The following is a 12,550-nucleotide window of genomic DNA, read 5'->3' as shown; positions in this document are numbered from 1 at the left end:
TTGGTCATTCATTTTAAATATAGCAGTATATACATGTCCATCCCAAACTCCCTAACTATCCCTTCTCCCCATCCTTCCCTACCAGCGTCAGTCTTCTCAACTTTAAAAGCAAATCCTGGCATATATTTCACAAGGCTTGTTGAAGATTTAGATGAGGTTATGTTTACAGCGTACAAGGTAGATAGTCGAACATACCAGTTTTCTTCTGCAGTAGGTGGAATAATACCCCCTTCCTCACCCCAAAGATACCTATATTCTAATTTCTAGAACCTGTGAATTTATTACCTAGCATGGCAAAAGGGACTCAGCGATAAAATTGACTTTAAAATATTGAGATGGGGAGATTATCCAGGATTATCTGGTGGGTCCAATCTCAAGGGTGTTATAAAATTGAGACAGTCTCTAGAATTGGAAAGAGAAGGAAGAGATTCTCTCCTAGAGCCTACAAAAGGAACACAACTCTGCCATCACTTTCATTTTAGCCCCAGAGACCCACTTTTGGACACCTGACCTCCAGAACTGTAAGAGAATAAATCTGTGTTGTTTTAGGGCACTTAGTTTTGTAGTAATTTGTTCTAGGAGCAACAGAAAATTATGTGTCCTCCATCTCCCAAAAGAAAAAAAAGAAGCCAAATAATGAAATAATAATGATATTTAACAACTGTCAGCATCTCCTAGCACCTTCTCTTCTCGGACCTTTGTATTTCTTCCTTTCCTTCCTCCTTCCCTTCTCTTTCTTTCCCTTAATTCTTCACTTAACAAATGCAGGGCACCCCTGTGCCTCTCACTCTCAGAGCCCCCAACAGTCCCCGGGATCTCTCACTAGCACTGATGTCCCACAGCAGGGAATTCATTTCTTCTTTTGAATTTCTGTTCCTATCTTGTTACAAAACTGCATACTGTACTGCAGTCTGCAGCATTTACATTAGAAAGTAGGTATGGTGACCGTGCTTTTCATTTTTAAGTCATTTTATCCTAAGTGCAAATCAACAAATTCAACGCAGAAAACTTGAAAGCACATTAAAAAATCAGAGTAATAAGATAAAAATCACTCTTCAGAGAAAGCCAATGTTAACATTTTAGTATATGTCTTTTTAGTACTTTGCTGTGACTATATATGAATGTATACAAACACACTTTGGGGGATTCATTTTACCAAAACAGAGTTTCACATCCTAATATTATTTTGTAATTTATTTTTCACTTAACAATTTCCCAGTACCAACATGCATTTTTATAGCATAGCCTTAATAGTCTTAAATTTTTTAAGTAAATGGATTTAATAAGTGTCAGTATCTTAAAGGACAAGTGAAGACTGCCCGACTAAGCTAGAAAGCATTGGAGTGAGAAGTGTCCTATTCATTCCCCTTGGGAACTAGCTCTACCTCTGAGCAAGTGTCTAATCCTTGAACCTCAAGCTGTATTTGTCACAGTAGGTTGTGTTTACCTTGTTTACTATGGGTCTATGTCTTTGGTTTTTAAACACTGTTTTATTATATATATCTTGAGGCCCTTCTGAAGAATCTGACCCATTTGCAATGGGACAAGTCATCCTCAAAAACCAAAAGACAAATTATTAAGTTAGCAAAAAAGTCTAATTCATTAAATGTATTGTGAAAGGGAGGCCTGGCATGCTGCAGTCCATGGGGTCACAAAGAGTAAGACACAACTGAGCTACTGAACTGAACTGAACTGAATGCATTGTTTTCAATATACTGTAGTGTATTTTATCCCATTCAGTAAGTAGTTTCCTCTGGGGTGTTTTAAGAAGTTCAACAGGGGTGTGTGTGTGTGTGTGTGCATGTGCCTGCGTTATGTCTGTGAAATCTGATTTGAGCCATTTTCAGTGATTAGGTAAAATCCATTCACCAATTTTGGGACAAGGCTAGCCCTTGTACAAATGATCAGTAAAGTACTATAGCAAAGAACATGGATTTAGGAGTCAGACAAACTTATCTTCAAATGGGGCTCTGCCACTTCATACCTATGAGACCTTAGACAAATTATCAACCTCTCCAAGCCTCAGGTTTGTCTTGTGGAATATGGGGGTCATAACAATATCTACCTTATAGAGTTGTGTGGATTCAATGAAATCAGCAGTGATGGAACCAAGAGGTGATTTGTCACTTCTTGGGACTTCTGTTATTGTTGTTTAGTTGGTAAGTTGTGTCCAACTCTTTTGTGACCCCATGGACTGTAGCCCGAAGGCTTCTCTGCCCATGGAATTTTCCAGGCAAGAATACTGGAGTGGTTGCTATTTCCTTTTTCAGGGGATCTTCCTGACCAAGGGATTGAACCTGTGTCTCCTGCTTGGTGAATGTCTGCTAAGTCACTTCAGCTCAGATCAGTTCAGTTCAGTTCAGTCGCTCAGTTGTGTCCAACTCTTTGCGACCCCATGAATTGCAGCACGCCAGGCCTCCCTGTCCATCACCAACTCCTGGAGTTCACTCACTCACATCCATCGAGTCAGTGATGCCATCCAGCCATCTCATCCTCTGTCGTCCCCTTCTCCTCCTGCCCCCAATCCCTCTCAGCATCAGAGTCTTTTCCAATGAGTCAACTCTTTGCATGAGGTGGCCAAAGTACTGGAGTTTCAGCTTTAGCATCATTCCCTCCAAAGAAATCCCAGGGCTGATCTTCAGAATGGACTGGTTGGATTTCCTTGCAGTCCAAGGGACTCCCAAGAGTCTTCTCCAACACCACAGTTCAAAAACATCAATTCTTCGGCGCTCAGCCTTCTTCACAGTCCAACTCTCACATCCATACATGACCACAGGAAAAACCATAGCCTTGACTAGACAAACCTTTGTTGGCAAAGGAATGTCTCTGCTTTTGAATATGCTATCTAGGTTGGACATAACTTTCCTTCCAAGGAGTAAGCGTCTTTTAATTTCATGGCTGCAGTCACCATCTGCAGTGATTTTGGAGCCCAGAAAAATAAAGTCTGACACTGTTTCCACTGTTTCCCCATCTATTTCCCATGAAGTGATGGGACCGGATGCCATGATCTTCGTTTTCTGAATGTTGAGCTTTAAGCCAACTTTTTCACTCTCCACTTGCACTTTCATCAAGAGGCTTTTTAATTCCTCTTCACTTTCTCCCATAAGGGTGGTGTCATCTACATATCTGAGGTTATTGATATTTCTCCCGGCAATCTTGATTCCAGCTTGTGTTTCTTCCAGTCCAGTGTTTCACATGATGTACTCTGCATATAAGTTAAATAAGCAGGGTGACATTATACAGCCTTGACGTACTCCTTTTCCTATTTGGAACCAGTCTGTTGTTCCATGTCCAGTTCTAACTGTTGCTTCCTGACCTGCATACAGATTTCTCAAGAGGCAGATCAGGTGGTCTGGTATTCCCATCTCTTTCAGAATTTTCCACAGTTTATTGTGATCCACACAGTCAAAGGCTTTGGCATAGTCAATAAAGCAGAAATAGATGTTTTTCTGGAACTCTCTTGCTTTTTCCATGATCCAGAGGATGTTGGCAATTTGATCTCTGGTTCCTCTGCCTTTTCTAAAACCAGCTTGAACATCAGGATGTTCACGGTTCACGTATTGCTGATGCCTGGCTTGAGGAACTTTGAGCATTACTTTACTAGCGTGTGAGATGAGTGCAATTGTGCGGTAGTTTGAGCATTCTTTGGCATTGCCTTTCTTGGGGACTGGAATGAAAACTGAGCTTTTCCAGTCCTGTGGCCACTGCTGAGTTTTCCAAATTTGCTGGCATATTGAGTGCAGCACTTTCACAGCATCACCTTTCAGGATTTGAAATAGCTCAACTGGAATTCCATCACCTCTACTAGCTTTGTTTGTAGTGATGCTTTCTAAGGCCCATTTAACTTCACATTCCAGGATGTCTGGCTCTAGGTCAGTGATCACACCATCATGATTATCTGGGTAGTGAAGATCTTTTTTGTACAGTTCTTCTGTGTATTCTTGCCACCTCTTCTTAATATTTTCTGCTTCTGTTAGGTCCATACCATTTCTGTCCTTTATTGAGCCCATCTTTGCATGAAATGTTCCCTTGGTATCTCTGATTTTCTTGAAGAGATCTCTAGTCTTTCCCATTCTGTTGTTTTCCTCTATTTCTTTGCATGATCGCTGAGGAAGGCTTTATCTCTTCTTGCATTCAGATGCTTATATCTTTCCTTTTCTCCTTTGCTTTTCGCTTCTCTTCTTTTCACAGCTATTTGTAAGGCCTCCCCAGACAGCCATTTTGCTTTTTTGCATTTCTTTTCCATGGGGATGGTCTTGATCCCTGTCTCCTGTACAATGTCACGAACCTCATTCCATAGTTCATCAGGCACATTATCTATCAGAGCTAGGCCCTTAAATCTATTTCTCACTTCCACTGTATAATCATAAGGGATTTGATTTAGGTCATACCTGAATGGTCTAGTGTGGTTTTCCCTACTTTCTTCAATTTAAGTCTGAATTTGGTAGTTGTGTCCAATTCTTTGTGACACTATGGACTGTAGCCCACCAGGCTGCTCTGTTCATGAGATTCTCCAGGCAAGAATACTGGAATGGGTTGCCATTTCCTCCTCCAGGGAATCTTCCTGCCCCAGGGACTGAACACGCGTCTCTTGCATCTCCTGCTTTAGCAGACAGGTTCTTCACCACTAGCACCACCTGGCAAGCCTCTCTTGGGACTTTAGAGCATCATTACCACACACACATAATTACCATCCCAAATAACCCATAATTTCAAAATATACACTGGGTCTGCCATCTAATGTCAGTTCAAGTCTCCTAGCCCTGTTGTCCAAAGAAGTTACATTCTAAACCTGCCCCATGTAGAAATATTGGAGCCACTTCTGAAGAGTATGCATGTATATTATTTAGCACAATGTCTGGTCCATAGTAAGTAAATGTTAGCAATCATTATAACTATTGTTGTGACTCACTAGTTTACCAAGCAAAACTAGTTTTTCCTTCCCTGTGCACTAGCAAATTCATAGAAAAGGGTAAATGTCATATCTGCCTCTCAACAATGGTTTGAATTCACTATTTTATCAAGTTCAGGGTTTCCCTTGTGACTCAGTGGTCAAGAATCTGCCTGCCAGTGCAGGAGGTGCAGGTTCGATCCCTGGCCCGGGAAGATCCTACATGCCTCGGAGCAGCGAAGCCCTTGCACCACAACTATTGAGTCTGTGCTCGAGAGCCTGGGGAGCCACAACTACTGAGCCCACAAGCTCTAAAGCCTGTACTCCACAACAAGAGAAGCCATCACAATGAGAAACCCACGCACCACACCTAGAAAGTAGCTCTCGCTCGCTGCAACTAAAGAAAAGCCCATGCAGCACCAAGCAGCCAGCCACAAATAAATAACTAAATTTTAAAAGTTTGTTGAATTTCAATAGTATAAATTAACTTTGCGAACTCACTAATATCCTTTCATTCATACACTCTTAACCTGCCTTATTCTAAAAGGGATTTAAAACTGCTAACCCTTGTTATATTTTTGCATATGTGGTCACTTGGCTTTCTCACTTATCTTTCTTCAATTTTTCTTTCTTTTTTTACTTTTTATATTTCTGATTATCCAAGTATATACTCCATTGTAGAAAATGGTCAAACTTTAAGTACATTTTTTTTTTTTTTTTTGCCAAGTGTTTGTCAACCATCACTTTCAACTAATATCAGTACACTGAGGAAATTTCTTCTAACCTAATTTGCTACTTCTAGTCTGCTATCATATTCAAAACTATTCAAATGCTTTAACTTTAAAAAATTAAAAAAATTAAATAAATTGACTGAACTTTCATATGTAATCAGGGCAGGGATGGAGGGCTTCTGGATTCTGTTACTGCAACCTGGGTTTCCTTAGTTGGAACTGCTGAGTCAAGCAAAAGTCCCACCATATTGAGAGCATCTAGCTTGCTGAAATCTGAATAGCTTTTCTTTTTTTTTTAATTTTATTTTATTTTTAAACTTTACATAATTGTATTAGTTTTGCCAAATATCAAAATGAATCCGCCACAGGTATACATGTGTTCCCCATCCTGAACCCTCCTCCCTCCTCCCTCCCCATACCATCCCTCCATTTTCTTTTTTCTATGTGTAAAAGTGTTTCTTCATATAAAAATGAGCAGAATTGAAATCATATTATAAATATAACACTGTCTTGCTATTTTCAATATATATCATTATACAATTTTAAACAACCTTTTTGGTGACCATCAAATGGATGTTTCAGAAATTGTTAATCACTTTCTTGTGCTATATATATAAGGAAAGAAAACACAACTTGCATGTGGATATTCCCTATGGTTGGTGCTGGGAAATGTAGACATAGCCAGGTCAATGGATGCCAACAAGAGCCAGTGTCTTCTGGAGTGCTCCAGAACAAGCACATGCATCTCAGGGCCTTTAAAAGATTGGGATGAAGATGAAGAGTATAATACCTAACGTCTACATAGCACTTTTCTCCCTTACTCAATCTTGTTTCAAAAAGATGAATGCAACAACAAAAAGACAAACACAATTTTTAAATGAGCAAAGGACTTGAATAGACACGTCTCTAAAGAAGATATGTGCTGTGCTTAGTCGCTCAGTCGTGTGCGACTCTTCCAACTCCACAGACTGTAGCCTCCCAGGCTCCTCTGTCCATGGGATTCTCCAGGCAAGAATACTGGACTGGGTTGCCATTCCTTTCTCCAAAAGAAGATATACAAATGGCCAGTAGCCATTTGTTTATTTATATAGAAAAACATGTATTTAAAGTTTGGCAAAGGAATGCTGCTCAATATTCTGTAATAACCTAAATGCGAAAACAATCTGAAAAAGAATAGATATATGTAAAACTGATTCACTTCGCTGTACACCTGAAACTAACACAGCATTGTAAATCAACTATACTCCAATATAAAATAAAAATTTAGAAAATTTTAAAAAATAAAAATTAAGTTTGGGAATTTTATACAATGAAATGTTTACATGAAATGATGTTCAACAGCACTAATTATTAGGGAAATGCAAATCAAAACCACAATGAGACATACTTCAAATCCATTAAGATGGCTACTACAGAAAAAAAACCACACATAAACAAAATAACAAGTGTTGGCAAAGATGTGAATAAATTGAAACTCTTGTGCACTCATAGTGGGAATGGAAAATGGTGCAGCCACTATAACAGTCTGGAAGTTCTTCCAAAGATTATGATCCAGCAATTCCAATTCTGGGTATACACCCGAAACAATTTAAAACAGTATCTCAACTACATACTGGTACATCCATGTTCATAGCAGCATTATTCACAATTGTCAAAAGGTGGAAGCAATCCAAGTGTCCATCAATACAAGAATGAACAAAGAAAAGGTGATGTATACATACAATAGAATGTCTGCCTCAAAAAGGAAGGAAATTCTGACACATGCCACAACATGATTGAACCTCGAATACCTTATGCTGAGTGAAAAGAGTCAATCACGAAGAGACAAATACGGTATGAGATACATGTATTACAAATACTGTATGAGTGTATGAGAAGCGCTTATATGAGGTATCTAGAGAAGCTAAATTCACAGAGGTAGGAAGTAGAAGGGTGGTCAGGCAGGGGGAGCAGAGACTAAGGACATGTTTCAGAGTTTCAGTTTAGCAAATAAACATTCTGGAGGTTGGTAGAAAATGTGACTGTAAACACTACTGAACAGAGTACTTTAAAATGGTTAAGATGGAAAATTTTATGTTATGTGTATTTTACCACAATTAAAATTTCAAAACTATTTTTTAAAAAGACCTAGGGGGACACAGAGTATCTTAAACACTTTGCAAAATGTAGTCACATTTAACATCCCAATTGATCCTTAAAATGACCTAGTGAGGGAGTAGTTTAGACACCATTCCCATCTGAGAATGGAAGAGATCCCCTTGTTGGAGTGATATGGAACTCTCACAGCTTTTATGGGGTTGGAAGTGGCCCGGGTTTATTCTGGCATTCCTAGCAACAGGGTGTGATTTGATCCTTTCTGATGCTCATCCTCATGAGCTTGTGACCTGGTGGCCTGTGCCCTCTTTCTGCATTGGCATTTCCTATTTCAGCACAAGATGCCTTGCAGGATCCCAGTAGTATCCTCCACCACTCACTCTCCTAACTTTGGAGACTTGCTCAGAGACCCAAGGTTTTCATGGCTGACCACTCAAAATCTCAGAGTTGGAATGTTAGCCTTGTTCCAGCAAAATGGACAGAGTCTAAGTACGCTTGACAAGTCCTGACAAATTCACATACCTGTGTAACCTACAGTCCTGTCAAAATACAGAAAATCACTAGCCCCCAGAAAGTTTCCTTTCCTAATCATACTCCCCACCCAAAGGCAACTACTGTTTTGATTTTTTTGCTCCATGAAAATTTTTAACTCTTTTTTTTCGGGAGGTAGTGGAGGGTGGGGAGTGGGTAGAGGAGATGACTTTTTGCTGAGTGTTCTTCCTGAGTTATTATGTCTTTATTTATGCCAGGATCTGAGGCCTGTTAAATTTAAAAGAATAGAAGAGAAAAAGAAAAGAAGAAAAAAAGAAGAGAAGAGGGAAAAGAAAGAGCTTCCTTTATTTTTCCTCCCATTTAAGCTATACTTCCCTTTCCCTGGGGTAGCAGAGGCCAAGGTCTGGGTTGGTTTGAGAAAGGATGACATATTAAAGAAAGAGACACCCCTTTCATGGAATAGATAACAAGACGCTATGCCAGGTATTGAGGTGGTAGTAACATTGGAAGTCTCCCTCCCTCTGTGAGTTTACAGTTTAGTGGGGAGAACTGACATACATGCTCGAATCCTCAGTTGTGTCTGAGTCTTCGCTGCCCCATGGACTGTAGCCCATCAGGTTCCTCTGTCCATGGAATTTTCCAGGCAAGAATACTGAAGTGGGTTGCCATTTCCTCCTCCAGGGGGTCTTCCCAAACCAGGGATCAAACTCATGTCTCTTGTGTCTCCTGCATTGGCAGGTGGATTCTTTACCAGTGTACCACCCGGGAAGCCCCGGAAAATCAACCTGCTAGCAGTTAATTTATGTTCACCCTAATTCTAGTCCTCCTATGTTCTTTTTCTCAGTGATTGGAACTAACAACAACCCACTTCCAACTCCAGAACACTCCTTCTTTCACCAGCTCTGAAAACGCTGAACGCTGAATCATTCACTCACCAAATCCCCGAATGTTGCCTCTAAAGTATTTCTCAAATATATCCCCCCTCTCCATCCTAGTTGCAGTGAGCCTATCTCAGGACACCCTCACCCCTTCTCTGGACCATGACTTCCCAGCTGACCTTTCAGCCACTGCTGCACCTACATCAAATGCCAGAATTATCCTGTCAATTCCCTCAGCTGAGTCTTCACAGTTCTTAACATCACAATCAAGGGCCCCGAGAAACTGGCCCTGCCCATTTCCACCCTTGGCTCCTGCTGCCACAATCCTATTCTTTCCGTTCCAGCTATGCCCCCTGCCATGGCTCCTCCAAAGGCTGCCCTGCTGTCTCCTGGCTGCCTCTAGCCATTGTTCAGAAGTCCTCCCCACCCTCCCCCACACACAAATAGATTGGTGGCTTGTCTCCGTGTTTCTCTGGCAACATATGCCTTTCTTTCATTATGTAACTGGCCTTGCTCTCCTGCTAGTCTGAGAATTCCTTGAAGTCAAGGACCAAGCCTGTTCATTTCAGTGCCTAGCACATAGTAAGATGACAACGCATGCTAGTACTATTCTGAGCACTTCTCAGACACTGACTCATTTAATCCTGACGACACTCTATGCTGCTGCTGCTAAGTCACGTCAGTCGTGTCCGACTCTGTGTGACCCCATAGACAGCAGCCCACCAGGCTCCCATCCCTGGGATTCTCCAGGCAAGAATACTGGAGTGGGTTGCCATTTCCTTCTCCAATGCATGAAAGTGAAAAGTGAAAGTGAAGTCGCTCAGTCGTGTCCGGCTCTTCACGACCCCACGGACTGTAGCCTACCAGGCTCCTCTGTCCATGGGATTTCATTACTCTGTCCATGGCAAGAGTACTGGAGTGGGTTGCCATTACCTTCTCCGGACACTCTATGAGCAAGGTGCTATTATGATATTCATTTCTTAGTTGAGGACAGTGAGAGACTAAGCAGCTTGCCCAAGACACAATACTCAGGAAATAGCTGAATTAGTATTTGAACACAGGTAATCCAGCTGCCCAGGTGGCAACAGGGCTAGAGAATCTGCCTGCCAGTGCAGGAGACACGGGAAACATGGGTTCAATCCCTAGGTCAGGCAGATCCCCTGGAGTAGGAAATGGCATCCCACTCCAGTATTTTTACCTGGAAAATTCCATGGGCAGAGAAGCCTGGTGGGCGACAGTCCATGGGGCTGCAAAGAGTCAGACACGAATGAGTGACTGAGCACAGTCCGGCTGCAACTATGGCTCTTAATCTTTATTCTCATCTTCTCTTCAATTTCCATGTGTTTGTTGAATGAATGAAAAATGATTGATCCCTTTTGAGTTCCCCATCTCAATATGTTCAGAACCCAAACAGTTCTCTCCCAACAGCTTCTTTTTCCCTACATCTGATCTCCTTCAGCTGCTCCTCCAGGGTCTCAGAGAAGCCTGGAGTCTGATTTTCACCTCTCTCCCCTTTAACCCCATTCAGCCTTTCACCATATCTAGGTGTTTTGTTTTTCCTTGGAAACATCTATCAGATTGTCTGCTTCCTCTCCATTTATGATTGCTGCTGTCCTATTCTGGTCCTCAGCCCTTCAGGCTGGATGACCACAGCAGCTTCCAGACTAGATTCCCTGACTTCACTGCCTTACTTCCTTGGGGCCTTGGGGTTTCCATGCATTTTTACTTAACCCTCACAACAATCCACGAGCTAAATATTATTATACACACTTTATAGATGAGGGACTGAATAACAGAACTCAGGTTCAAACAGGATTTGTCTGGTTCAAAGGACTCTTCCATCTCCAAAAAGACTGGTACTTTAAGCAAGTCAGTTAACCTGCAAAAGTCTCAGATTTCTCATTTGTAAAATGGGGATAACAACAGTAATTACCTCCTGACAGCAACTGAGGTTAACACTTAGCACAGTGCCTGACATACAGGAAGTGCTCAAAGATAATCAGCAATTAATGTTCACAGACCCCATAGCACATCTAACATATGAATTTGATAACTGTTCTGACCAAAATACTTTCTGGAAGTGCTTTTGAACCATTTAGCTCAGAAGAAGTTGCCATATCTGGCCCCTCCTTTGTCCCTCAAAAGTTCTTTCTCCTGGGAAGCATCACATGCTGTATGAAAAAATTATCTTACTGGTCACTTCGAGAAAGGCACACAGCAATAGAAAATACACCCGTCTGGTGGAAAGTGCACAGATTCTCTGATTGCCCTGTCCAGGTTGTATGAGAGCAGGAAATCTCGAAGCGTCTCTGAACTTTTCTCATCTACTAAATGGTAATAATAATACCTTCCCCCCAAGAATATTGAGATAATGTACATACAGCCTTCAGTGCATTGTTGGATATAGTAAGACCTATGTAAAGTTGTGCAATATAGTCAGATAATGTATACGAGCAGGCTTTATTGTAAGTGGAGGACGAGATGGATTTCTAAATCAATGTTACCAAAATCAAGTATCAAAAGTAGAGGAAAGGTGAAAGAATTGTGCAAAGGAGATACTAACGCATACCTAGGACTGACTGCAGCCATGAAATTAAAAGACGCTTACTCCTTGGAAGGAAAGTTATGTCCAACCTAGATAGCATATTCAAAAGCAGAGACATTACTTTGCCAACAAAGGTCCAGCTAGTCAAGGCTATGGTTTTTCCTGGATCATGTATGGATGTGAGATTTGGACTGTGAAGAAGGTTCAGCGCCGAAGAATTGATGCTTTTGAACTGTGGTGTTGGAGAAGACTCTTGAGAGTCCCTTGGACTGCAAGGAAATCCAACCAGTCCATTCTGGAGCTCAGCCCTGGGATTTCTTTGGAAGGAATGATGCTAAAGCTGAAACTCCAGTACTTTGGCTACCTCATGCGAAGAGCTGACTCATTGGAAAAGACTCTGATGCTGGGAGGGATTGGGGGCAGGAGGAGAAGGGGACGACAGAGGATGAGACGGCTGGATGGCATCACTGACTCGATGGACGTGAGTCTGGGTGAACTCCGGGAGTTGGTGATGGACAGGGAGGCCTGGCGTGCTGCGATTCATGGGGTCGCAAAGAGTCGGACACAACTGAGCGACCGAACTGAACTGAGGACACCTGAATGCCTTTCCGGCGAAGGGACAAGCAGCTCCGGCCCCTGAATCCTGAGGGGCAAGTGGAGAGAAGACCCACCCTCTTCCACCGCCTCCAGAGCCCCGCCTCCAGGGTCGTGTGACAAGGTGCCCAGGGCCCGCCAACGAGGGGCGGGGTCGGCTGTGATCACGTGTGCACGGATGCGGAAGTGGTGCGGCGGATGGCGTTCTTGATTGGCCGAGGCCGAGGAACCTGGGGGCGGAGCCAGGCGGCCGGACGCTCCGGGAGGAGTCGGGGGAGGGGACAGCCGCGGGGCCGGCTTCGGAGTCTGGATTTGGTCTGCAGTG

This window comes from Bos javanicus, chromosome 16, assembly GCF_032452875.1.
Source record: "Bos javanicus breed banteng chromosome 16, ARS-OSU_banteng_1.0, whole genome shotgun sequence".
Taxonomy (NCBI): Eukaryota; Metazoa; Chordata; class Mammalia; order Artiodactyla; family Bovidae; genus Bos; species Bos javanicus.
This window is presented reverse-complemented; position numbering follows the sequence as displayed.